Source organism: Syngnathoides biaculeatus, chromosome 2, assembly GCF_019802595.1.
Source record: "Syngnathoides biaculeatus isolate LvHL_M chromosome 2, ASM1980259v1, whole genome shotgun sequence".
Taxonomy (NCBI): domain Eukaryota; kingdom Metazoa; phylum Chordata; class Actinopteri; order Syngnathiformes; family Syngnathidae; genus Syngnathoides; species Syngnathoides biaculeatus.
In genome coordinates this window covers 490,009-512,833 of record NC_084641.1, presented here as the reverse complement: position 1 = coordinate 512,833, position 22,825 = coordinate 490,009, and the positions used below count along the sequence as shown (strand labels likewise).

The 22,825-nt window shown below is 46.1% G+C and overlaps 1 protein-coding gene across 2 annotated transcripts in view; it reads left to right on the top strand.

The window, feature by feature from the left end:
* Window positions 1-20,162: 20,162 nt before the first annotated feature.
* The window catches only part of zbtb46 (zinc finger and BTB domain containing 46), a 79,596-nt gene continuing 76,933 nt past the window's right edge, over window positions 20,163-22,825 (top strand). For both annotated transcript variants that reach the window (XM_061811445.1, XM_061811437.1), the window contains exon 1: window positions 20,163-20,396. The gene's annotated coding sequence lies outside the window, so the exon portion shown is untranslated. The remainder of the gene's footprint in view (window positions 20,397-22,825) is intronic.

Here is a 22,825-nt window from a genome sequence, read left to right as displayed (position 1 = left end):
TGAGTTTTAGTCGTGTGCATGAGATTTGGAAAGTTTCAGTAGTGCATGTGAGAGACGAAAGCCTGAATTTTGTCCAGGATACCGCTCATGCAATGCACCCCTCATACATCTGATCCTCTTTCTGCATTGACAACCATCAATCCATCCATTCATTTTCTGAGCCACTTATCCTCACAAGGGTCGTGGGAGTGCTGGACCCAATCCCAGCTGTCATCAGGCAGGAGGCAGGGTGCACCCTGAACTGGTTGCCAGCCAGTCGCAGTGCACATAGAAACAGGCAACAGTTGCACTCACATTCACACCTAGGGGCAATTTAGAGTCTCGCATGTTGTTCAAAATCTGCACAGGCGGGGGTGAGATTTGAATCGCAGTCCTCAGAATTGTGAGGCCAACACTCTTTAGCTGCATCACCATGGCACCAGAGGTCAATTAATTATTGAGAGAAGTTAACTGTCCTATACGCGTGTGTGTGTTTTGTGTGTGTGTGTGTGTGTGTGTGTGTGTGTGTGTGTGTGTGGTGTGTGTGTGTGTGTGTGTGTGTGTGTGCAGGCATGTCACTGTTCACAAGTTCGTCCTGACGCAGGTCACTTCTCAGCAAGTACAGGGCCTCTGCAGATCAGCAAAGACAGGCCCTCCTCAGATCTCGTTCTGCTTAGCAAAAAGCAGAATCACCGCACGGTGATGGAGATGAGTGCAATCTGTGGCATTGCCCTTTAGGAAAAGGACATCAGGGGAGTTACTTGTAAAAAAAAAAAACCAAAAAAACAAAAAAAACCCCATAAAATGCTGTATTCTTTGCTAGAACAAAGATGTACAGTGGCTCTTTGACACAATAATTGAATTTGCTCGTATCTAAAGTCGTTCCCATTGAAATGAATACAAATGCAATTAATCTGTTCCAGCCCCCCTTAAAAAAAAGACCCCCCAAAATTATTTTTTTTCACCTGAATATTTGCACTCATCAGTATCTTACTTTCTAAAAGCACACAGTTATAACATCTGCTCTTCACAGCACCCGCAAACACAGAAAACACGAGCACAAAGCATGCAATTGTGTATTGTCATTCAACTAGTTCATGACTGGATTCTGAAATGTGCTGCCGCCATCCAGCGGTGGGAGTTTGAAGAGAACTCACGTCTGGGGGATAGGCTCCAGCACTCTCCGCAACCCTTGTGAGGACAAGCGGCAAAGAAAATGGATGGATGGATCAGCAAGTAAAGTAAGTAAATCGTGACAATAAAGCTAAAGTTAAGCGAGGAAAGAAAGTCAGATTTAAACAAATGAATTTGAAATATACACCTTTTTATTTGCGTTTTGTATCATTCCACAGCCGTTAATTGAGCCAATGCTAAGAAAGGTTTGATCGGTTCATTTGTTATTAATATGCCGGTCCCCATGCTCTATGCATCTATGGATGTCTGCACTTTATAAATTAATACAGGATGCTAAATTATTGCTGGTTAAGTTGTTGATCCCCAAGATCCAGCCGTTTGAGGACTGAGATGGACATGCACACCTCTGTGCCATGAAGGGTTATAAACACCCCAGTCAGAATATTAGGTACACATGATTAAAAAATACATGCCCTTTTAAAGGGAATGATACTCAGCACTGTTGGCAGAACGTCCTACACTTCTGGTTGCTTGATTGTCCAGATGTACCTAATAAAGTGTCTGGCGTGTAGGTGAAGATCGTACTGGTCGTGGTTGTGGGTTGAGGAGGTGGAGGGAGCCGAGTTTCCGTAGGGGGAGAGGAGCAGAAGGGAGGGGTGCATGCAGTGAGTGAATGTGGGGGAGTGAGCCAGTGTGGGGGCAGTGAGGCCATCTGGACTGTGAAGAGGCTGAAGAAAAGCAGAGTGTGTGTATGTATGCGAGTGTTTGTATCTGTGCCTGTGTTGTGTGGTTGTGAGCAGAATGAGGCAGTGGGGATGCCAAGGAAAAGCATGCATAGCTTTACTTCATCCATCTTGCGTGGGTCATTATCACTATTACAGTGCCTTTGTTGTCCTCATCACATTCACTGAATCATTATGAAAATGTAGCAGAATCATGAAACTCTAGTGTTTTATTAAAGTGACCAAACATTTGCACACTTGTTTCCTTCATATTATACCATGTTTCTATTTCATCAATTGATGTATGTCATTTTGGCATGTCCCACACTCTGCTCTAATTATCCATCCATTATTTGACCTTTGCGGTAGATTGCTGCCTGTATCAGCTATCTTTGGGCAGGTGGTGGGGTACACCCTGAACCACTTGCCAGCCAATTGCAAAGCACATAGAGACAAACAACCATTCACACTCACAATCACACCTAAGGGCAGGGGTCTCAAACTCAATTTACCTCGGGGCTGCTAGAGGCGGAGTCTGGCTGAGGCTGGGCCGCAGCCCTGACGCACATGCACGTGCACACAATTTAAATTAGAATTTTTTGAAAAGCTCTCTTTTTTAACATAAAATAAGGTAAAAAAAAAAAAAAAGGAAGCTGGTGTAAAACAAGTTGTGTGCAAAACTACTAATACAACTCTCCATGGCAACACTGCTGTAACTTTCACACAATGAAAAATGTTTCTCTGCTTGCATCAAGTCTGGTCGATGTCACGGCCCTGAGAGCCATACACCCAACTGTGATTGGTACACAACACTGTAAAAGTGCCATTTGTATAAAACTTGAGAGCCGCACTAACATTAAACTTTCATAGTAAGCTGGGGACCATAAAATATCATCTTGGGGGCCGCAAATGGCCCACAGGCCGCCAGTTTAAAACCCTTGCCCAAGGGCAATTTTGAGTCTCCAGTCAGTCCATGTTTTTGGCATGTGAGAGGAAACCGGAGTGCTTGGAGAAAACTCACGCAGGCACGGGGAGAACATGCAAACTCCACACAGGCGGGACCGGGATTTGAACCCGGTCCTCAGATCTAACCAGTCACGCCACTATTCCGCCTGCTCTAACTCGTGTGAAGTAAATAGTTAAAAGTTACTCAATCACCTTTTTACCTACTTTTAGTGTCCACAGAAATTATTTGATAAGATAAGACATTTTGGACATGTATTTTGTTTTTTTAAGATTATATTGAACATCACCCAGTTCAGGGTGTTCCCCACCTCCTGCCCGATGTCAGCTGGGATTGGCACCAGCACTCCCGCGACCCTCATGAGGATAAGCAGCTTAGAAAATGGATGGAAAACGTCTCTGAAATTGCTGTCCACTCTGTCATTATGCGGTAACTGTCCCTTTTAGAAGCCTTCTGAGGTTTTTTGTGACATTATGACCACCAGTTTGTCTTCCTTCAATAGAGAAACTGCAAATGGTATCAGAATAAATATATACAATAGTTTCATTATGTCCATTGTATTATGTGTTGTTGGATGTTGTCAAGCTCAACATGTCCACTCAAGCTATTGTGAAAGCAGCTGGTAGAAAACCCTTTCAGAAATTTAAATTATATTTATTGAGCAGCACGCTGTGAGATTGCTAACTGAATCAGTGTTACAATGTGCACATAAAATGCTAACATCAGCCAAAACTGTCCGCTCTGTGATTGTCCACCCGGTTTGTGAGCTCAGTGGCTGCTTGTAATTTCCATCCATTCATTTTCTCAGCCGCTTGTCCTCACGAGGGTCGCGGGAGTGCTGGAGCCAATCCCAGCCGTCATCGGGCAGGAGGCAGGCGTGGTACACCCTGAACTGGTTGCCAGCCAATCGCGGGGCACAGAGACAGACAACAGTCACACTCACAATCACAATCTAGAGTTTCCAATTAATGCATATCTTTGGGATGTGGGAGGAAAGCGGAGTGCTCGGAGAAAACCCACGGGGGCACGAGGAGAACATGCAAACTCCACACAGGCGGGGCCGGTATTTGAACCCCGGTCTTCAGAACTGTGAGGCCAATGCTTTGCAGCTGTGCCACCATGCTGCCTGCTTGCAATTTATTAAAAAAAAATAAATAAAAATCTGACTAATATGTGCGGCTTGCTGCACATCATACTACTAAATACAGTATAGATAAATGTGAAACTCAATGGAAGATTTCAACTTTTTAGGGCAAAATGAAGAAGTCCCAAAGCCACCATGTCGTGATCTTGACTCACATACTGTATGTTTGGGTACAGTTGGTTATGCTGTACATCCAATAGCACAAAAGGTTTAAATACTGCTTTCATAGTTTGGGTTACTTGAAGAAGCTATGCAGATTTCCCGTTGTAAAAACAAGCAGCTGTAGCTCATTTGTGAGGACAAGGCCTCAAGAGTAAGGTTTGTGCACCCTTTTCACTCTGACAACTCTTCTTGCATTCCTCTATGTGTGTGTGATTGGGGTCTCTGTGTGGTGTGCAACACAAATTATAGAGCAGAGTGTGAGTTGAATTCCCCCGTGAGAGATTATAATGAGTATAGTACAGTAGTAAAAAAATAAAAACATGGCATAAACACTTAAGATTAATGGCAAGAATCACAGTTTCAGTGCATGTTTTTTTTTCCCACTGTGTTGCCGTGGGTGTTAGTGAATACATACAAAGCTCATGCAGGCATACTGACACCCGTGATGCCTTTCATTGAACAGTACAAACAGTCAAACACACAAATACAAAATGAGAATGCGCACAAAGACCTACAGGAAGCCAAAACTCACATCCATACGCTCACATAAAGACAAACTGTTTGTGTTCCTGACATTACTCACAAGGCCATTCAATTTAAAGTCCCTTTACATTGAAATAATTGATTTTTTTCTGAAAACATTATCCATATTTTGATTGGGACCAAAAATGTGAAAAGCACTAAGTAATACCGAATTACAGTCCTATATATATATATATATATATATATATATATATATATATATATATATAAAAAAGTGAAACACATTTAGATAAACTAGGGGGAAGCACAGTGGTGCATCTAGTTAAACCCTTACCCTCACAGTCCTCAGGTCCGGGATTCAAATCCTGGCCCCGCCTGTCTGGAGTTTGCATGTTCTCCTCGTGCCTGCGTGGGTTTTGTCTGGGCATTCTGGTTTCCTCCCACATCCCCAAAAACATGCATTAATTCGGGAGTCTAAATGGGCCTTAGGTATGATTATGAGAGCGACTGTTGTCTGTCTCTATGTGACCTGCAATTGGCTGGCACCACCTCTTGCCCGATGATACCTTGGATTGGCGCCAGCACCACCGCGACCCTGGTGCGGATAAGCGGCTCAGAAAATGAATGAATGAAAAAAAGATAAACAAATGTGTCAGCAAGTCATGTACAAAATTAGTAGTCAAATGTTATATTGCAATGCTGCTCTCTACACCCGACGTCCTGACTACCGCTGCTGCACCTAACTGCCTGCCCGATCCCCGACCGTGGAACAATAAACGTTTTTCCCGTATTCCTTCTGCGTCTCCCGTGTACTCCTGCATTTGGGTCCTTCCTCCATTCCGATGGGTCGTGACAGCCAGCTATTTGCAGGGAACATAGGAACAAACAACTACTTGCACTTACAATCACACTTATCACACTTATGGGCAATGTAGAGTCTTCAATTAATCCATGTTTTGGGGATTTTGGAGGAGCTCGGACAAAACGAAACATAGGGACGAGGAGAACACACAACCTCCACACAGGCAGGTCTGGGATTCAAACTATTGTCCTCAGAACTGTGAGGCAGATGCTGTAACCAGTTGTTCACCATGCTGGCTGCTTGAAAACCCTCCATTTTTTTCTGAATTTCTGAATCAATGTGAAACAGTCATCACATGTTATAGAAAATGGTTGATTTCAGTTGTTGCTGCTGAGGGTGGCCCAACCAGTGAGTAATTTTATGAGGTCTTTACTTTATCACACATAACCAGGTCGATTTTAAGTTTTTTTTTTCCTGAATAAATAAAATCCCTGTCATAAAAAAAATGAATTTTATGTTTATGTGGGTCAGTCTACAGTTGTTTATATTTGTTTGATGGCCTTGAAGTGGGGAAACTATGTAAAAAAAAATGGTATTAGAGAATGGGGAAACGCTTTTTCATGGCATGGTAAGTATCATCCAAAACTGTCCTTGGATGGTCAGTTGACCCCATGACCCCGCCCTCCCCCAACCCTTCTGACCCTGTTCATCATATTGCCTCCCATCCCCCGTTTGTTGTTGGCCAAATCAATACCTCGTCAAGACGAACTCCCCTCTGACATCTCCTGCCCCACGCTCGCTGCACTCAACCTAAGCCGAGAGGTCACCGTGTCTCGCAAGTGTGCGACGTTCTGCTCCGCTTGCCGCTCCATCCCTCTGCCTTCTGCACCAACGCACTCCATGCCTCCGACCCACTTTTCCCTTCCTCTACCGTCTCGGTTTTTGCCCGTTCAACAGCCAGTGTGAACCGTGAAGCAGCTCCCGGATGCCATATTGATCGGGGTTTCTATTCACCTTCACTCCCATCCTCTCGCCTCTTCGTGCTCCCCAGCGTGCTGTAATGCTCCAACCTCTTTGATTGCTGTGTTTGTGTCTGTCTGTCTGCTGCTTTCACAAATGTCTCCATTTACTGTAAGCTCCACCATTTGTCTCACTGTCTAGCAGACACACACATGCACAAACACAAAACACACGTAGACATGCACACACAATCTTGGAAAGAAATCTCGTTTCCCACAGATGTACTGTACTGTACTCTCACTTGCAGATCTCATTTAACACATTTGTCAGGTCGGCAAGTCTTTGTCATGGTGTTTGTGTGCGTGTGTGTGTGTATGTGTGGGGGGCATGCAATCCACATATTCCTTGTATGAGGTTTGTGTCAGACTTGGTTTCCCCAAGGCCATCGGTGTTAAATTGTCTTTTTGAAGAAAATGCACGCAGGCGTCAGGCCTCTATGTATTTTATGTTTTCAGACATTTACATCCAGGTTGTTGAGACGTACATGAAGGCAAACAAAACACATAGCTGAAGGGAGGAGAAAGCACATTTAGAACAAAAAGACATTTCTAAAGCAAATTAGAGGAACTGAAGAGGTGAGCAGCTGGGGGTGGGGGCAACAAAACCAGTGACCTGTGGTCGAAAAAACTGACCCAACAAGCAACAATAACAAAGCTGCTAAGAGGACACTAATTAAGTCAAAACACTACAAGTGGCTTCGAGGGAGAAAGAGCACGATGGCAAACGTGTTATCAGCGTTGTCAGAACATCTCTCACCTTTGACCTTTTTAGTGTGTATCTGTGGGTGTGTGTGATCACGATTAACTTGTGTCCACCCCCTCCACACACCTCCCCAATTCTACCTTGTGTCCTCATTTGGCTCGAGGGTGTGAACCTTTGTCATTAAACCCAGCTGATGCTTATGTTGGCGACGTCACATTTATCACCCATCGTGCATTTTCAGTAACCCACAGCATGTATTTAAAATAACTTTTGAGACCGCCAGAAAAGCTAATTATTTCAAAAAGCATGTGGGTGTGCACGTGCGTGTGTGTGTGTGCGTGTGTGTGTGTGTGTTGTGTGTGTGTGTGTGTGTGTGTGGTTGAAGGGGTAGTGATTGGTTGACTGCTCACTCAAAGAAGCTGCAGTATTTACAACAAAAAATTGAACATTTCTCTTCGGTTAACAGAACAAAATAAAACCGTAATTCAGTTTCATAAACAAAATTGTTTGCTTTTCTTTGTGCTTCTTGTCAAGATACTATTTGTGAATCTTTGTGATTGGGGCAATGTGTTACAATATTTTGTCGTTCGAATGGTTGGATTTGGTCATTAAATGTTGAAGGAGAAAAAAGAACCCTGGATGAGTCCATGTTAGCAAGGTCCAGACACATTTAAAATCCCATTTTCATAACCAAGATTATTGAGAAAGTTATTCTGAACCAACTCAACAATTTCTTGAACTTAAATTGAATTTTTGACGAATTTCAATCAGGTTTCTGAACTCATCATAGTACAGAATTTACTCTTGTCAAAGTGCTAAATGTTATAAAGGTTGAATACTGACTTGGGAATGCTGTAAATTCTGGTCTTGTTGGACTTCAGTGTGGCTTTTGATACATTCGATCATAATATGCTTCCGAACAAGTTGGAAACATGGGTAAATCCTTAAATGCTTCAGGTCCTACCAGGAGGAACAGAGTTTTTTTTGTAACCATTGGAAGTGTTCAATCTCACCAAATGGGGTCCCTCAAAGGTCAGCTCTTGGACCCCTCTTATTCAGCCTGTATGTGCTAACCTTGGGTCTGTCACAACGAGGCTCGAGGGCGGACCCAAATGCATGACTCCAGAGGCAAGCAGGTAGAGTACAAAAGCCTATATTCGGTCAGAGGTCCATGATCAGCAAGTCAGTCTGTAAGAGGAGCAGTAGCAGAAGAGGCAGGCTTACTTGGATGGTCCGGGAACAGGCGAGGGTCGGTACACGGCAGGTCAGGTATACAGGAGAACGTTCAAAGCAGGCAGAAGTGTCAAGGGAGTCAGGCTTACGGGGTGAGTCGGAGAACAGGTTGTCGATCAGGGATGCGAGAGTGCTGGAACGGGACATGAAGCTCAACGATCTGGCGGCGGACTTGTTGTCCCCCGTGTCCTATAAGTACCGGGTGTACTCAGCCAAACCAGGGTGCAGGTGTGTTCCGACTAATTGGCTGACCACACCCAGTCTGGGGAGGAGGCCAGGAGCATGACAGTACCCCCCCTCAACGGCTCAGGAGCGTCTGGATGGGCCACGTAGAAGTCCTCGACGAGGGAGGGGTCCTCAATGAAGCGCGAGGGGATCCAAGAGCGCTCCTCCGGTCCGTATCCCTCCCAATCCACCAAGTACTGAAACCCCCTCCCTCTGCGGCGGGAAGACAGCAACTGGCCCGCCGTTCACCATGCGGAGTTTGGGTGGTTGGGGGGGTTTAGCCGGAGGGGCCAGCGGCGAAGGACGATCCGGGCGTAGTCTGCCAACGTGGAATGTAGGGTGCACCCTCATCGACCTGGGTAGTCTAAGTGATACAGCGACCGGGTTAATGATTTTGGTGATCGGGAACGGACCAACGAACCTGGGGGCAAGTTTGCGGGATTCCATCCGCAGTGGAAGATCCGTAGTGGAGAGCCACATCCGCTGCCCCACCCTGAGTTCTGGTGCGGCTCTCCTCTTGCGGTCTCCTGCGGACTTGTAGATGTTGCCCATGCGCAGCAGCGTCCTCCGGGCCGCCTCCCAGGTCCGTTTGCAGCGCCGCATCACTGCCAGGGCCGACGGCACCACGGAGTCTGTGGCCAAGGGGGGAAACAGAGAGGGGGGATAGCCGTGCACAACGTGGAGTGGAGCCATACCTGTTGAAGCGGAGGGCAGAGAGTTGTGGGTGTACTCTACCCATTTGAGGTGCTGGCTCCACGTGCTCTGGTCCCTGGACGCCAAGCATAGAAGCCCGGTCTCTAATTCCTGATTTACCCTCTCTGTTTGGCCGTTAGACTCCGGATGATGGCCCGAAGTTAGACTGGCCGAAGACCCGATGAGGGTGCAGAATTCCTTCCAGAAACCTCTGTCCGAGACAATGTCCCAGGGGAACCCGTGATAGCGGACGACCTCGTCCAATACCAGCTGGGCTGTCTGCTTGGCTGATGGGATCTTCGGAAGTGGCACGAAGTGAAGCATCTTGGAGAATCAGTCCACCACAGACAGCACAACAGTGTTACCCTGAGAGAGCGGCAGGCCGGTGACGAAGTCCAACGCGATGTGTGACCACGGGCGGAAAGGGATGTCCAGAGGCCGCAACTCTCCTACCGGTTGTAAACGGGACGACTTATTGGCCGCACATACCGGACAGGCATTGACGAAGTCCTTCACGTCCTTGCTGAGGTTGGGCCACCAGAACCTCTGTTTGACCACTGAACGCGTTTTTGCCATACCCGGGTGGCAGACCGTCTTGTTGGTGTGGGCCCAGTTGACGACGTCTCCCCGCAGAGACTGAACGACGAAAAGGCGGTCCGACGGACAATCCGTGCGTGGCGGAGTCTCTCCCAGGGCCTCCTTCACCCGCGACTCGACCGCCCAGGTGAAGCCGGACACGAAGCACCCCTCTGGCAGGATAGGAGCGCCCTCTGATTCCGTGCGCCCTCCCTCGTGGAAATGTGAGAGTGCGTCCGGCTTGCCGTTCTTGGAGCTTGGGCGGAAGGACAGAGTAAAGTGGAAGCGGGTGAAGAACAGGGCCCACCTGGCCTGGCGTTCAACCGCTTCGCGGACTTCAGGTACTCGAGGTTCTTGTGGTCAGTGAAGACCACGAACGGCACTTGCGAGCCCTGCAGCCAGTGCCGCCACTCCTCCAACGCAGTCTTGACCGCCAGCAGTTCCCGATCTCCCACGTCGTAGTTCATCTCTGCTGGAGTCAGCTTCCTAGACAGGAACGCGCACGGGTGGATCCTTCCGTCCTTGGGACTCCTCTGAGACAAGATGACTCCGATTCCCGAATTAGATGCGTCAACCTCCACCATAACCTGGTTATCTGGGTCCGGAACAATGAGAATGGGCCCAGCGGTGAAACTTGCCTTGAGTCTGCTGAAGGCCTCCTGGCAGGTCCTGGACAACGCAAAGATGGTGTGTGGCGAGGTGAGCGCATGCAGAGGAGCGGCCACGGATCTGAAGTTCCTTATGAACTTCCTGTAGAATTTAGTGAATCCTAAGAACCTTTGTACCTCCTTCCTGCTGGCGGGGGTAGGCCACCGCAGCACCGCGTCAACCTTCCCGGGGTCCATACGTATCTCTCCCTCCGCCAGGACGAAGCCCAGGAAGGACACGGATGCTCGGTGGAACTCACACTTGTCCATATTTATGAACAGCTGGTGCTGCAACAGACGCTGCAGCACCTCTCTGACCTGTTGGATGTGAGAGGTCAGGTCTGCTGAAAAGATAAGAATGTCATCAAGGTATACGAATACAGTTTTATTCAGGAACTCCCGAAGCACGTCATTAATGAAGTTTTGAAAGACGGCCGGGGCATTGGTCAGTCCGAAGGGCATCACGAGATACTCGGAATGCCCCGTGGGAGTGTTGAAAGCCGTCTTCCATTCGTCGCCCTCCTGAATCCGCACCAGATGATACGCGCTGCGCAAGTCCAGTTTGGTGAAGATCCGGGCTCCTTGGAGAAGTTCAAAACTGTAGATCTCAGGGGCAAGGGGTACCTGTTCTTGACCGTGATGTCATTCAATCCTCGGTAGTCGATGCAGGGTCGCAAAGTGGAATCCTTCTTCTTAATGAAAAAAAACCCTGGACCGGCTGGTGAGGACGACGGACGAATGAGTCCGGTTGCCAGGGACTTCTCGACGTACTCCCTCATTGCCTTGTGCTCCGGTCCTGTCAAAGAGAACAGTTTCCATCTGGGAGGTGAGGTACCCGGGAGGAGTTCGATAGCATAGTCATAAGGCCGATGCGGTGGCAGAGATTTTGCCTTGGACTCAGAAAAAAACTCCTTTAAATCATGGTAGCAAGAGGGCACAGTGGCTAATTCGGAGGCGGTACTAAGCTCAGCAACTTGAATCCCTCCGTCCTCCCCGCCGGCGAGACACTGCTTGTGACAGTCCTCACTCCATGCCATTATCCGACCCATGACCCAGTCAATGTGGGGGTTGTGTCTCTTGAGCCACGGGCTCCCCAGGATTATATCACTGCTGCTAGAGTTAAAAACGTGGAAACTAATGCGCACAGTGTGCGTGTCCGGAAAGTCCATACGCAAGGTTTGTGTGCGGTGTGTAACCCGGCAGAGGAACTTCTGTTGGTGGTGTAAGGAATACGAGGACACTGTGTGGGGAAGGTATGCATGCAACGCTTTGACCACTCGAGGATTTATAAGGTTAGCATCTGAACCGGAGTCAATGAATGCGGTCACTAAGCACGAGTGAGAGTCTGTCCCTACGGTGAGGTGCAAAAGAGACCTCCCCGACTTAGCGATAGTATACCGCACACTCACCAGCGTCGAGATCCCAAGGTCGGTGCGCTTCGGCCGAGCCGGACAGCGGGCGATTAAGTGTCCAAGACGACCACAATAGAAACAGCGGCCTTCTCGTCGCCGGCGTAAGCGTTCCTCCGCTGGGCTGCAGAGCCCCTCCACTTGCATGGGTTCCGACGTAGAAGGCAACGTGGGTGGCCGGGAAGCGACCGGGCTGCCCCTCTCTGTCTCCTCCTCCATCATGCCGTCCATCTGCCCCTGCACGGTCACGCGCTGATCCACCTTGAGGGCCAGTGCAATGAGGGCGTCCAGTGAAGGCGGAAGATCCACGGCAACGAGGTGGCCTCGGATCTGCGGGGAAAGTCCCTGGTAGAAGGCATCATGGATGTGGAGTGTGGTAAAGAAGTGAAAAAATGGGTCCAAGCGAGGTGGAACAGTTGGTGGAAGGTGTCTGGTGTTCTATGTGACAGAAGAGTCTCTGCTAGGATGAAGGGCAAAGTTTATAAAAAAGTGGTGAGGCCGGCCATGATGTGCGGATTAGAGACGGTGGCCCTGAAGAAACAACAGGAAGCAGAACTTGAGGTTGCAGAAATGAAGATGTTGAGGTTCTCGCTTGGAGTGAGCAGGTTGGATAGGATTAGAAATGAGCTCATTCGAGGGACAGCCAAAGTTTTAGATACAAGGTGAGAGACAGCAGACTTCGATGGTTTGGACATGTTCAGAGGCGATAGAGTGAGTATGTTGGTAGAAGGGTGCTGAGGATGGAGCTGCCAGGCAAAAGAGCGAGAGGAAGACCCAAGAAAAGGTTGATGGATGTTGCGAGGGAGGACATAAGGACAGTAGGTGTTAGAGAGGAGGATGCACGAGATAGGTTTAGATGGAAAAAGATAACACGCTGTGGCGACCCCTAATGGGACAAGCCGAAAGGAAAAGAAGAAGAAGACTTGACTATTGTAATGGTCTTCTGACTGAACTCCCCAAAAAGAGCAGCTCATTCGGAATGCTGCAGGTCAGGTTCTGACCCGAACAAAGCGGTCAGAGCATATAACTCCAATTCTAAAATCTTTATACTGGCTTCCAGTCAGCTTTAGATTTGAAAGTTCTGCTACTGGTATAAACTCACTAAATGGTTTAGGTCCTGAATACATGAAAGAAATCCTTACCAAATACAAACCCAGTCGAGCTCTGATATCAACTGACTCAGGTCAAATAGTGGAGCGCAGGGTCCAATGCAATCATGGTGAAGCCGCATTTAGCAATTGTGCTGCACACAAATGGGATAAGTTGCCAACAGAGGTGATGTCAGTGTAGTGTAAATGTTTTTAAATCCAGGTGAAAAACTCATATTTTTTCTCATGCTTTTTAAAGTACTTCCATTTTTAAATATTTCTTGCACTGTATGCTGCTTTAATTGTACATTTTTCTCTGTTTTAAATTTCTATGAGCTCTTTTTTTCTTTGTTTTTAAAAACCTTTAATCACGTAAAGCACATTGAGTTACCTTGTGTATGAAATGTGCTATATAAATACATTTGCTTTTCTTAATGTCTGTAAAATGTGGGTATTTCAAAGTAGGAAAATGTGAAATAAGGGAGAAAATTTCAATTTGTGTAATGTGGGAATTGGGGGGAAATGCGGAAAACATTTCAATGAGGAAAAAGCACACTTGTATTTGAATACGCATGAATTTTTGGAATACGGTGAAGTTGGAATGATGTGAATTGGATGAAAAATTAGGAAGCGGTTAATGCTTCAAGTATTCACACAACTAGAACTCACAACCCCTCTGTACTTATCCTTAAGAAGCTCAAATTAGTTCTCTGGTCACAGGCGGCCACTGACACCTCAATGAGAAAACCGCAGGCATGCCTGACAGCTCATTCAGCTCTCCGTACAACGCCCCCTCCGATGTGAAGCTTCCCAATGCCATCTGAGGTGCCCTCTCCTTCCCAAAGTGTGTACCAATGTGGGTAACGTAGTGCAAGTGGGGTGGCAGGAAAGAATCCTGTGAAATGAACAATTGCCATCGCACTTCAGTCGAAGACAGGACAAACTGAACAACCTCCATCCAGTCAAATGCATGAAAAACAAACATTCATTTATCGTCTGTACCGCTTAAGCTCACTAGGGTTGCAGGTGTGCTGGAGCCTATCCCAACCTATCCCATTACAAAAGAATTCACAAAAATCAACGACATCCCATTCTCTAGAACAATAATCTGTGCATGTCAAAACTCACTTGGTCACAGAAGGACACGAGTCCTGTTTGTGAATTGCAGTGCTACAGGTTCATAGCTCTGGAGATGTGGTTCTGCTCAGGACCTGTCCCAGCCATTCCATTCGGAATTCTCCACTGCATGAACCACTGAGCGAGGGGGTAGGGAAACGGCACTAAAACAGGCCAAAATCCTTATGTGGGTGTGGGGGTGAGACAGGGCAAGAGACAAATTGCATATGAAATGTGTTGGACTCAAATGCAAAGTGTCGAATTAAGTTTTCAGTCGGGCTTGGAATAATGCAACAGAGCTAGGTGTTTGATAGTACTGGAGCCTAAATAGAAAATGCCCTAAAACCTGCTGACTTCTTTTTACCAGACTCACATTTTAGTCTCCAATGAATAAATATTGCATGTTTTGGGGAAGTAGGAGGAAGTCACAATACCTAAAGAAAACCTACACAATTATGCAAACTCAGGCATGAACTCTGGAGCTGAGATTCAAATGCTGAACATCAGAACTGTCAGACAGACGTGCCAACCACTCAACCACTGTACCACACTCCAAAATATTCCCCACAGAAAACAAGGCTGTGCTCTGTGGAAAGATTGTCAAACTGAGAAGCATAAGCATTTCAACCTTCTACCAGCATGACCCCCCTGTCTTGCCCACCACCCGCACTGCCTGTCTTCCACCAACTCTCTACCATTCTCCCTCGCTCATCCTTTTATTGGAATCCCGCTCCTTTTACTTCCCCCCGCGTCCCCCGGCCTTCGATTGCCTCATCAGGCTTTCTTGTTGGTTGCGAGTAAGCAGCTTAAACACCTACAGGGTGTGACATCAGGACCCCACGCGCCTCCAAATGTAGACAGTGCGGGCGGCGTGGAAAAAAAAAAGGAGTGGGTTTCATCCATCTATTCTCTCTCTCCCACTTTACCTGGCACGGTGTGGTTAAGGCAAAGCCAAGGCTGTCCCCTCACATTAGCCCGGCCTGATCCTGACACATCGTCACAACCCCCAGACCCGCTTTGGCGGCTTGTCGGCTCCAAACACCCTCCTTGTCCTATTTCCCGTGCACCTTCTTCCGCTTAGCTCTGCCATGGGCACCGGTCCCCAATCTCCAAGGTGATTATGACAAAAACCAACGACCCCGAGAGATGGAGCCAATAGAGATGAGCGAGGAATAAGCGGAGGTTTTAAGGAGAAAGCGAGAGGAACAGGGTAGCGGGAGGGAGTAGAGATGGATGATGGGAAAGAGATATAGATAGATAGATAGATAGATAGATAGATAGATAGATAGATAGATAGATAGATAGATAGATAGATAGATAGATATAGATAGATAGATAGATAGATAGATAGATAGATAGATAGATAGATAGATAGATAGATAGATAGATAGATAGATAGATAGATAGATAGATAGATAGATAGATAGACACTGGTAATTTGCTGTGGTATTGAACGGGTTCGTGACCTCACGTTGCCAGCTGGGTCAAATCAAACTGCAGCCCTAAAAGGTCGTTAAAGGGACAGGGGAGGTTTTCTGGCGTGGAAAGGATGGCGTTAACCCTTTCCCCTTGCCTGGCTGCCTCCAGAAAGGAGAGAGGAAATGTAGCGGAGGAGCAGACTTGGGAGGTCATATAATTGTAGCGTAGCAACCCAGGTTGGAGTGTGGGCTGAGGCGAGCAACAATATGTAATATTGCTGAGAGGTTAGACAGCTTAGAGGAACCTTTCAAGATGGATGTGGAAAGAGAGGCGCACTTTCTGCACACACGAGGGGGAGGGAAGCCAACAGAGGGGGTGGGGGTGAAGGCAGCGATGGAAAGAAAATAGCCAATCCTCCTATCGTTCTCCGACACCCTCCCTCCTTTCTCCTCCACCTCTGTCGATCTCTCTTTCTTTCCCTCCATTCTCCCTGCGCTCAGAGCATCATTAAAACAAGTGCAGTTGCGTTCGGAGCGTGGGGCTACACTGAAACGGTGACCTCCGCAACGAGAAGACATTCTCGCTTCAGGGAGGAGAAGGTCATTTTGTGCACCTCTCTCTTTTGCTCTCGCTCTCTTTCTTTTAGTTTGCTCCTACCATCTCCATTGGAGTCCATGTAAATGAGATTGGGAGGAGGTTGGAAAGGGGAGAACGGGATCAAGAGGGTAGACGTGCAGAAAAAGAGTACAGGTGAGTTTGATGTCGGAATCACAAAACTAATAAACACGGGAGAGGGAAATTAGCTGATGACACACGGGGTGGTTTTCATATCATCTCTTGTCATGCTCAAAAAGAGAAGAACTTCCATGAGCGGTCAACTGAGGTCAACCCCATCGAACCTGACCAGCAACATCCAGAGGCGTCTTTCCATCAGCACCCTCGAAGTCCAGCAGTTGAAACAAGGACACCCCACCATCCCTCCCCCCGCTGCATTTCGCTGTCACGCAGAAACAGAACGTGTGGGCAGCAGACAAATGCATTCCCCTTACCCTCCGTATGCTTACAAACATCCTCGAAATCCAACAACCTCCATTCACACAGCTTTTCTCACTCGAAGTTTGTCTTTTCTTTTTTAAAGCCATCTGCTTCTTTCCCTTCCTCGCTTCTTCACAATCGATAACGGCCTCCGATTCGGACGTTTTGCTTTCCCTCCCAGGGACGACTCGTCGTTTTTCCGCTGCTGATTTTAGTGTCACTAAGCTGCACCTTCACACATAACGTCGTCTTCCACCTTGTGCCAAATATTCCTTTGTGATGCGTCTCCGCCGACCGGCCCCCTCGCCTGCACCTGGAAGAGATAGCGTTCTTTCAGCCGCAGGCTCCGCTTTCAATACAGCCCAGGCTGGGATGGCACAGGCTGCACACAGCTGTTCCCCGCAATAAATTGATAGCGAAGGGTCGTGGATGACGGCTTGTGTTAGTTTCATGTTAGTTTTAGATTTTTATTTTTTGCTGTACCCCCCTCCCTATATGATCAATATGTTGTTGTAATCATCACTGGGGGTGGGGGGGGATGCCATTGTTCGACTTTCAAAAGTTATCCTGAAATGCATTTTATGAACACTTCAAATGTGTGTTGTCGCACATGATTGCCAGCCTGTGTCACCAACTTTTCAATGGGCCTTCATTTGTTCCCGTGTGGTGTTTGCTGCACGTCCTGTCTCTGCTTTCATGGATACTCGGCGACGCTTTGCCACACACCAAGCGTTGAAGTGCTAGATATAGACCTAAATGCAGCAACAAAACTGCCACTCTTTAGCCCATTGGGTTTAAAGGATCCTCCTACAGTTAACTGTATTATTTTTGATTGAACCACAAAAACATGGCATGATTGTATAAGAAGAAGCCAAAGGATTTTGTGTATCATGATGACAGAGGCTCTAGCGTTCTAGCCACGTAACACCAAATTGTAAATATAGTTGTAAAACAATATACTGTATACAGGGGTGTGGCCAGATGGTTGACTGGTTGGCACATCTGATTCACAGTAGAGGTTGTAGGTTCAAATCTGGGTTCTGAGATTCCTGTGTATAGTTTGCATGTGCTTCCCATGCCTCCATCTGTTTCTTCTTTTTTCCGGGTCGACCAGTTTACTCCCACTTTGCTGAAACACGCATGATAGGTAAATGGAAGACTCTAAAATGTCCAGAAGTATGAACGTGAGAGTGTGAATGGTTTTGCCGTGATTCACAATTTGTGACTCTGGTGAACGGCGCTGTAATGTCGAAGATTACGGCAATCCCACAGGACCCACTGGGTCAATCCCGAAACTATCAGCCTGTGGTCTGTATGCACACAAACCTCTATTCGTCCCACACCCGCACTCTTGAGTGGATTGCTGTGATAAGTACGGAATGGCACGGGATGGAATACATGTGTAAGTGTCCCTAATGAAGGGGGCTGGGGATGGGCGAGGTCACAGAGGGCAGCTGAGGTCACGCTTGTCGTGTCAGGAGGATTTCAGGGCCACGTTGGCGTGAGAGAGCGCGGCTTTGCGTAAAGCAGCTTGTTTCAGGCAGGGATTGTGTTAGAAGACCCCACTCACGCTGAGGAAGAGGAGAGAACCGTGCTCGGGCATTACAGACCTGCATCCTTAATCCACACGGCCTGACACGCGTCTACCGGAGTGTTATCCGTTCCCTCGGCAGCCAACTGACTGATGGAGGCCGTGCTCGGAGCACCGCTTGGCCCTCACTCACATGTCACTCTCTCGACACACAACTCTCCACACACGCAGGCTGTTCACTCACTTTCTTCCCCATTAACCTTGTCAACTTCCTCAAACCTGCAGTAATTCCTGACCACGCGCTTAATTCCTAAGAAAGCAGTGACCGCATTTCCCCATTACTCACACATGTCCATGTGACATGCGCCAGCAACAACATTGAGCAGTAACAAAAGTTGCATGTAGGTATTTATTTGACCCTTTGGTTCTCCGTTCAAGGTGATTGATTCTCATTTGGAATGGGAACCTGAAACAAAAACAAAGCAGAATAATAAGCTAATGCATAGGCAACAAACTGTATACTGTGAAATAATTACTCGGTACATACATTTACAAAATACGTGACAACACGTGTCTCCCTCTTGGCCTACCGGCCTTATCTGGCCCGCCACATCATTTTATGTGTGTCGCAAAGTCAAGTGCGTCAACTTCCATGAAAATTGCAAATTCATGACTAAAGTCATATGCAAAAAATCTCAAGATATCGTAAAAGCACCTTTTTACAGTAACTTGAACAATAATGAAACTATTATGCATGACATCTGATTTTAAAAATTCTTATCCCTGAACTCATTGTGGATATGTAGTAATATAATGGAGCAAGTAAAGATTTAACACGGCCCTCTGAGGGAAAACCATAACTACAATGTGGCCTGTGACAAAAATGATTTGGACACCCATCCATTAAATCATAGGATACGGTGAATAAAATGTTCATAATAGAACAAAAACAAGTGCAGTGTTCATGGACAGTATAGACGGCAACAGACGCCACACGTGACCTCCACTACCAACGTCATAATAAACCTAGCCACGTCTATTGTGATGATGATGGTAATGATGATGATGACAATTCTCCAGTTTGAAGTTAAGAAATAACTTTACAAAATTATATGGCGACAAAAAGGTTTGGCTTCCAAACCAGCCCATCATGATTATATTCCTTTATCCTTACTTAAATAGAAATAACAGAAATAGAGAGCATTTTAAATGTACAGTATAGATACTTTTCAGTTTGAGATCTCGCTAACATTTTGCATTTCTTGTATGAAGTTATTAAAGTATACATTCATTTATTGAAAATATTGCAAATGAAATTGTATTGTCTTAGTGTTGAACATATTTGTATTGATTTTGTTATTTAAACTTTCTTGTTTTATCCGTTCCAAATTATGTTACTCTATATTAAATTGTTTTATGTTCAATTTTGTGCGTACACTATAGCACTTTGTTCTTTAAGTGCTATGAAAATAAAAGCATTTGAAATTGAATTGATCAAGGATTTTTTTTTTTTTTACCTCCCATCTTATATTGCAGTTACTGCATTCCCAACCAGTGGAATATCATTATCCAAATTTCACTTTATGTCCCAATAAATTTGTAATTGTTATTTACAAATCTTCAATCAGCTATCCCTGCAGGCAGTGTTTAGTGACAGGCAGAACAACCAAACGCTCTTCCGTGAGATGGCACAAGGTACAGAAACCTTGTTCATCACCTGTTGCAAACAATAACACTTAAAAAAAGGGGTGGGAAAGCTTTGTGTTCCAGTCAACCAGATTTGCCTCCGAGTAAGTAAATTTAAGAGTACATCGAGATAACGTTACACTATTCTTACAGTATTCATAGTTTTTGTGAAATGTTTCCTCATCATCGAACATAATCATCATCATCTTAATTCTCTTGATGATGATTATGTTTGTTAGTGTCCTCGTGATTCTGTCCAGAGGAGGAAGAAGTGCGGGGGAGAGGTGAGGGGAGGAAGAGAGAATAATGGGGGGAGGGAGGGGGAAGCGAAAGAGAGGTGAGGGGAGGAGGCGAGGCGAGGGGAGGGGATGGGGTGGTGGGGCGCTCCTGATACTAGGACGCGGAAAAAGGAGGAGAGCGAGAGAAAAACGGGGCTGTGGAGTGCGAGGAAACAGGGGGAATTACACTTGGCCGAAAAGACACGCAGAGGGGAGAGGACAGAGGCTTCGGAGTGGACAGCCTCCCAGCCCAGCACCCCTCCGGTCCTCCTTCCGTGTTGTGTCACAGCACATCGGACTGGGAGGGAACCGACACCGCCGTGCAGCGCAGAGCCCATGGGGTAACAGGTATGGCTCACTTGCGCTTGCTACAACTAAAAGCCTCTTTTTTGTATTTTTTTTTTAAATCCGGTTTCGAAGACTCAACCACGCTGCGTGTCTGTCCTTTTATTCTATTTCATTTATTTATTTGTTTGTTTGTTTATTTTGTAGTTTCTGTGGCTTGTCCAGTTTGTATTTGCACGTCCGTGACCACTACGCGTGTTGCGTAGAAATAGAACTGATTATCCGCGTGGCTGGGGCTCCGGGGGCTGTCACGGACGGAGTGAGCGCTGTGAAAGTACCTGTTCGGATCGTCTGCGGCTTCGTGGAAACTGTCACTCATTGACACGCGTTATCACGCAATTGAACACCGCGCGCACTCGTCTGGCTTTGTTTGTGTTGACACGCCGCTCTCGACTCTCCGACTTTTTTTTTTTTTTTTTTTTTGTCCAAATAGAAACTTTGGTAATAGAGCACTTCCCGGCGGGGGCTTACGATACTTGTGGAGCCGCCTGGAGGGCGGAAGAATTGGGCACGAACCCTCCTGCGCCTAGCCTCACTTAACCCTCCAAGGGGGGCTTCTGTCTCCAGCTGAAATTTCTGCTGCGTCAACACACCAAAGTTGTCTACCAGTAAATAAAATTTCACTTATTGCGTCGATGTTTCTCAGCCTGAGTCAAGCAACATATTTTATTGATGGCAAACTAGCAAACATAATTGTCATACTGACATGATTATGACGACCTCGTTTCAATTTAGTCACATATATACTTACTGTGAAATATTTTGATTGGTCACAAATACAATTTTTCTGTTATATGAATGGCATCAGGTGGACAGACAGGTTAAGAGCATTCAATTTTTCTCAGTTTTCTCGACATTTTCGTACAAAACGTTTCTCCCTCACGGCACAATAACAGCCAAACTTGACAGAAGTTTGGATTCGGGCACTAGTCACGAGTAGCTGCCCGACGGCCGCTGGTTGTGATGCTTTTCGGGATTTGAATTACAGGCGAACATTGTCGCAACGCTGCAGGTGCAACGGGCAATCAAAAAACGGCAATCCGTTTTCCGAACTAAATTGAACTGGTTGCTGACAAGCCGAATAATCTATAGCTATACTGTATTTTACAGAAGTACCTAGCCACTGTATAGTTATGATTTCATATGTTCGTTTGGATGAAAACGTGAAGCATGGAGAGTCCCTGACCAAAATGTTGAAGTGCTGCCAATTCACAGAATGATCCACCCCTTTTATTTGTCACATGTTTCCTCTTTTTGCCTAATTGTGATGTATCTTTGCCAGGGCAACCATATTGTCCATTGATAATCACACCATGTTGAAAACCCACAAAAAACAGTGCAGTGTATGGGAAGCCTCAAATTTTTTCATTATTATTTTTTTTGCAACGAGTTATATGTGCAATGGTCTGACGTCTTGTGTGCACCGGCCAGTGGCAAACTCTACTTTCTTGTGATTTATGTAGTTTGTTTTATTTATTTTTTCAGCCATATTTGTTTAGTTTTCAACAACCCTTAACCTATCTATCTATCTATCTATCTATCTATCTATCTATCTATCTATCTACTATCTATCTATCTATCTATCTATCTATCTATCTATCTATCTATCTATCTATCTATCTTCTATCTATCTATCTATCTATCTATCTATCTATCTATCTATCTATCTATCTATCTATCTATCTATCTATCTATCTATCTATCTATCTATCTATCTATCTATCTATCTATCTATCTGTTCTTTTGGATGAACTTCCACTAAGCCATTTTTGACATAAGGAAACCCTCTTAGCGTAAAGGGCCCACACAGCGCAGTTTGACAGTGACTAACTGGATTTTTGGATTAAAAGACTATCTGGTGATTTTCCAAATTGTCTTAAGGCCCAGCCAGATTTGTGCGGTTGTTTTGTCCTCCCTCATGCCAGGTTAAGAGTTCCAGCTTGATATGATAAGCCCTTCAAAATCTTTCATTCAGTTATTCAATTATTAGATCATTATCTATTGTATGTATCTATGTATGTATGTTTCCGTCAGTTTTGTGTGGCCCAAAAGTTGTCACTGCACCCTTCCTTAAACCACCTGGAATGTACCATCTCCCACATTTCTTTGTGCTTTTGCACTATCTGCCCTGCAGCTTCCCTTAAGTGTATGCTCCCACAATGTGTGTGTGTGTGCGTGTGTCTGTGTGTGTGTGTGTGTGTGTGTGTACTGTAATACTCAAAACACTGACCAAGACAGCAGCAAGAAGGTGAGTGTAGGAGGGATGTGTGGGCGAGATCTACTGAAAAATGGAAAAAATATTATCTGCGAGTTGCCCGTGAGATTAGAAACGACTTACAACTTGGGTTCATCCTCATGACTGCAACTTCTTTTTAGAGATGACGACTAGAGATAAGACTTGAGCAGGTTTTCTGCCTGATTTTGGTCCACCC